Here is a 6,129-nt window from a genome sequence, read left to right as displayed (position 1 = left end):
GAATGAGCCTATAGCAAAACCTGGGAATCGACAATAAAATGAAATTTAAGTGATTTGTCCAAGGTCACAGAGAAACACTGGAAACAATTAACAGTCTGTCCCACTTGTGTGCCCGTTCATGTTTTGACAAGACCAAATTTCTTCTCCTTACCCCACAGAGAAAGAAATACTTTTCAGACTGTCACAAATCAATACTAAAATACACTGTACTATACAAAACAGTACGCTGTAGAGCATTAGGAAGGAAAAACAAAACCTTCAAGAAAAACCGTATCAAAGGACCAGAAGCCTTGTCACATCACATTAAAACCCAGGGTCCCATTGCATCCAAAAGGGTATTACTGGGAAAGAACCACATCTTCCCTGCAGCAAAAGCAAGAAAATGGTTCAATGCTGTAAAACCAAGACCATTTAAAATCACTACTTTTAGCTAAGAGCAAACCAACTATTTTTAAACTCGAAGCTTCACAGCCATGTAAAGAACTCATTATTGTATATGAATATGACTCCTCAACCTAAATGCCTGTAATTCATGGACAATACTTTTATTTAGATTGAAAAGAAAACATGTAGTCTACTAAATTAACAACAATTCCTTATTCTCTGCTCCCTGGGTTTTCCTTACAATGCTCTTTTCACAATGATTACCAGGAAGAAAAAAGAAGGCAAGAAAAAAGAACCTTATTCAGAAAAAAAAATAAGTGTCAGAAAGTACATTCAAAGATTACTTGTCAACTTGCCACAAGTTGAATTTTATTTCATCACACAACAGCAAATGAGAACAATTTTTTTCCCATACACTTTGAAGAGTAGGTGCTTTTAAGAAAACAGAAATAGAAATGGTGCTGGCACCTTTTTGTTCTTCAGCAACAGCAGGATGGAGGGTCTCTAAGACCACAAAATCACAGAAGGGTTGCTGATGAAAGGACCCTCTCAAAATCACCTAGTCCAGCCCCTGCTTAAAAGAAGGGTCAGCTAGAGCAGGTAGCTCAGGGCTGTGTCCAGTCAGGTTTTAAATATCATCAAACAACTACTTCTCTGGACAATCTATTCCAGTGTTTGATCATCCTAACAATAAAAATGTGCTTTTTTATGTTCAGATGGAATTTTCTCTATTTCCATTTGTGCCCTCTGACTCTTTTCCTGTCACTGCAAGCCACTGACAAGAGCCTGGCTCCAACTTCTTTGCACACTCCCATCAGGTATTGCTGCACGTGGGCAAGGCATCCTTCAACCTGCTTTTCTCCAGGCTGAACAATTCCAGCTTTCATTTGCAGATGAGTGTCTGCCTGAACTTGGCATTGGCAAGGCTGCATCTCAAGTGCTGTGTCCAGTTCTGGGCCCCTCACTTCAAAAAAGACATTGAGGTGCTGAAGTATGTCCAGCAAAGGGCAGCAAGGCTCATGAAAGGTCTAGAAAATTATGAGAAAATTATAGTATTATGAGAAGCAGCTGCATTTGTTCAGTCTCAAGAAGGCTCAAGGGGCTCCTCATCGCTCTCTATGACTCCCTGAAAGGATGTTGTGGTGAGGTGAGGGCCAGCCTCCTCTACCATGCCTGGAGTGAGAAGAACAGAAGGAACAGCCATAAACTGAGATGGGAGATTCAGATTAGATATTAGAAACATTTCTTCCACTGTTAAGGTAGTCAGGCACTGGAGTAGCCTGCTCAGGGAAAAGGAGGAGTCATTATCCCTGGAGGTGCTCAAGAAGTATCTAGATCTGGTGCTGGATGATCCAGTTTAGTGTTAGGTGGACAGTAGGTCTAGATGATCTTGAAGGTCTCTTCTAAAATTGATGGTTCTATGATTCTATTTATCATTATCAGCAGTTGGTGATCATAACTACTTGTGTATTTTAAAGCTGAAGCAAGATACACCCAGCAAGGACAGGGGCCAAAAATACTAATGGTAAGGATGAGAAAGAGGGAAGAAGGAAGGACACAGTTTTCTAGGCATTTTAATAACTGCTACTGGCCCGAAGCAAATGTTATAATTCAGATTATTTTAAAGTTCACATTTATAGTTCATTCATCTGAAAATTCTGCCCATAACATCCATGAGTTTCTCTACCCACATGCAATCCCTGAGAGACATGTTCCTTATAATTCAAAGCAGACCTAGCCTCCGGCTCACAGGAATTTTTTAACTCCTTAGAGGCTTCTGCTCTCTTACTTAAGGACTCCCATCTAAGAGAGAAGCACAGCAGGCATACCTGAACATAAAACTAAGTCCCATTCATAACTCAGTGAATTGCCCAGAATAATACACAACAGCTGAACCCCACATGTGAACCTGTTATTCCATAAAAAGCCTATCAAGTCTACCTTTATTCCATGAATGAACCATTCTCATCATTTGAACCAATTTAGGTGTAACAGGATATTATGAGTAAGGTTAATGACAAGCATCAGAAGACACTATAGAGGTGTTACCAGGCTGGGAGTAATCAGTCAGTTGTCATAGAGGTAATCAGTCTCCTACACCTGAAGTCAGGGTCAGGGGTCAAGTCTGAAATTCAACACCTGAGCTAGAAACCATAAAGATCTACAGCTAATAAAGAATGGACTTTGGGAAAGCCTAGTCCTCAGCATTCTATGTTAAACTCTGAACAAGGACTGCAGGTTTCCAGGAGCCTACACTGTCCCACAATGATTTCAAAGGAAACCTGAATACAGTCAGCCACAGAGCAGTGAATCACAGAGTCAGACCAAACCTGCAAAGCACCAGCCCACAATGGAATCCAAATCCTCTCTCTCACCTCTCCCCAAGTCCTTTCTAGATATCTGAAATGGTGTATTTCAACCTCCCAAGGACAGGAGCTCTCAAAGGATGTGTGAAAAAGGTCATGGTTCTTTAGCTTTTCAAAAACCAAGGTCCTTCTGAACATGTGCTGACATCACACAGGCACAGGAAGTATTAAAATACAACAACCACGCACACTGATACACCCCCTCTGAAGTGGAGACATTAGAATGACAGGACAACTGCTGGAAGTAACTACAAGGATCACAACTTAGGATCTGGATGCCCACATGAAATTCCTGCTAGTACAAAATTCCCAGTTTTGTTGCTTAAGTCTACTTTCAAAACATCCAGCTGTACATTTCTAAAATTGTGCAGGTTTTAGAATTTGGAAGGAATTAAAGAATTGCCTTCAGAAGAAGCTCCATCACTTCTAACACTGAAGGCTCTACAGCTGAGAAAGAAAACTGGCTGTTTTGTCATAAAACAAATATTCTTCAAGTCACAGATTTCTCAGTATCCTTACAGAGAAAGGTCAAAATCCCATTGGAATATAACGGGATTGAATTAATACATCCTAAACTACAATGGAATTTAGGTGCCTACATCCAATTGGAATGCAATCAGATTTGAGTACCTAAATCCCATAACCTAATTGAAAGTCTACCCTCAGTGTTTCACAGGATCATGGGGGCAGGTGGGACTTTGAAAACATATCACATTATGACTCAACTAGAACACAAGAAGCTGCATTTAACTCAATAAGATTATCTCACCCTTCTCACCTATAGATTATTTTCTTGGGTTTTATTCTTTTACAACAGAAGGTGGCATTGCTGATCTACCAGTGTTACACAATTAGCAGATCCTGCATTCTCCTTGCCAGCAGAGAAAGTGCTGGGAAATTCACAGAGGTGGCATAAAGTTCGCTTACATTAATAGGCTTTCCTGATTCTGCAAGCCCTAGCCCCTAAACAAGGTTAAGAAAAGGTAGTGAGCCAGCCAGCATGAGCAAAAATCATGGGTTTGGCACACAGGGTTACAATGGCTGCACAGATTTTGATCAGGCTTATAACACATATACCAATACTTTGGAAAACTAAATAACTAGCAAATGGAGGCAGAACACAGGCGACATCTGGTACCAATATAAGGAGAGAAAAAAAAAAAAAAAAAAAAAAAAAGCAGTAAGTATTTTCCACTGTTTTACACATTCAGCAACTAGTTTTGTCGTCCTTTCCCCTCAATAAAGGAGAATTGCAGGGTGTTGCCACAGGGTGGCTCATCACGCCTGCGATGCGAGTCTCAGCCCTTTCAGCTTACACAAGCAGCCGGAGCAAAGCCGCTCTTTCTCCCAGCCGGATTGCCACAGACCGAGCACACAGGAAGAACAACTGCAAAGAGAAAACCAGGAACAGCACAGACGTAATTGTAATTCACCTCAGCCCTGCATAGCTTCTCTCCCGCCGGTGAGCCAACAATCATTCCTGATGATTTTGCGGGAGGGCAGAACCTTGTGACGCGAAGGCAATGAGCCCACATTCCTCAGCAGCCAAAAATCCCACTGACTTCCTGGGAATGTCCAAATGGCCAAGAAAATTCAGCCTCACGCCTTACTCCTATACCTGTTCACTGTGACAAAATAGATCTTGTTCTCTTCAAAGGGTATGGGATAGGAATCCCGTTCACTCAAGAGTGCCATTATGAAAACTGACCTCACTATCACCTCAGGGCCGGGAAAAATTTTGTGTTAACCTCTACAATAAAATAATGTCCCAAACTGTTAGGAAAGCAGACTAGCAAGCTGAAAAACGTGCACTTTGAACTATCAAATGATTCTAGATGTGAAAAAAAACACTTCATATTTTTAAAAAAGGAGCTTCATATAGGTAGGAAACTCTGTAAGTAACTATTTACAGTTAAATTCAAACATGAACATGTAACTAAATTATTGTAATGATCAAACATGATTAACTACTACAAAGTGAACAACTAGAAATTAGAATTCTCTGGTTTGTAACTTTTTTTCTTTTCTACTGCTCTACGTTAAGGAATAATTTCATCCTGAGTAAGACAAAGTTTAAAGTTAATGTATACTTAGCATATTTGGTTTGGCAGTGCAATTTTCAGAATGTAATTTAATCAATTTCCTCAGATTTAATATGGCATTTTAAAACCTAGTACATTGCGTCTTTCCAGTACTACATATTTAAAATAGAATTGGATCCAAAAAAGTTCCCCATTGCATGGCTTCTGAACTATTCATTCACAAATGCTTTTTGAATGTATTAATTCTACTCATTATGAATATGAGCTACCCTGCCAAATCTGGGACTATTTCTTGAAAGTCCAGCATGCAAAATAACCACTGAATTCAACATTAATTCCAGACAACCCAACGTGGTGCTGAAATAACATGACAGAGCAGGAGAGAGAAGAAAAAAAAAAAAAAAAGAAAAAACAAACAAAAAAACCCAAACCACTAAGCACAGACAAAAAGATTCCCTAACATTGTAAGAATATAATCTCAAGGAAAGAATCACACTCCGGTGGTGAAAGCAGCCCCCAGGGCAGTATTTACTGACATGGGCAATGGCCCAGGCCTGTTTGCAGGCACAGACCGGATCACCTCACAGCCGCCGTGCCCTGCAAAAGGTGCCGAGTTTATGATAAACAAGCAGAGGAGTTGAGCAGCACAAACAAGAGGTGCAGTATTTTCCAGAGCCATGAACACAGGGGAGATCTGGGGGAGCGGGTATTGCATTCCTAAGTTATGTATAAAGAACGTAAAACGCATGAAGAGTTTTTTAACAAAACTCGTGCTGTGTTCATCTTCTCCAGGGCATCACACTGCTACTAACGCACCCTAAATCATTAAGAGATAGCGAGGTACTGATTTATTCCCACCGCTATTTACGAACACTGCTTTCCACCCCCCATCACCCAGGAAATTCCCAGATCCCTTTCATCCGTGAAATTTCACACGGCGTTCCACAACCACTCCCGCTGCCACACGGCGTTCCACACCCACTCCCGCTGCGCTGCCCGGCGCACGCAACTCGCGGTTCAGCGGGGCTTTAGGGCAGAGCCCGCACAGGCTTTGGCTTTCCTATGCCCTTTGGCAGAGACCGGGGTCTCTCCTGTGCCCAGCACCCGGGAATCCGGAGAGCCCGACCCTCAAGCGCCTTCCATCCCTGCCCGGCGGCGTAGCCACCCTCAGGGGGCGGCCCCACCCCGCACGACTATACCGAGACACTCAGAACTACAAACCCCACAATACACCACGCTCAGACACCGGAAAACGGAGCTCACGCTAGCTGGCAGGGCACGCCGGTCTTTGTAGTCCCTGTGCGGCCCCGCCCCTCCCGCCTCTCCGGGCGGGCCCC

This window comes from Onychostruthus taczanowskii, unplaced genomic scaffold (assembly GCF_017590055.1).
Source record: "Onychostruthus taczanowskii isolate IOZ18803 unplaced genomic scaffold, ASM1759005v1 scaffold4, whole genome shotgun sequence".
NCBI classification, from domain to species: domain Eukaryota; kingdom Metazoa; phylum Chordata; class Aves; order Passeriformes; family Passeridae; genus Onychostruthus; species Onychostruthus taczanowskii.
Note: the sequence above shows the minus strand (reverse complement) of the source record.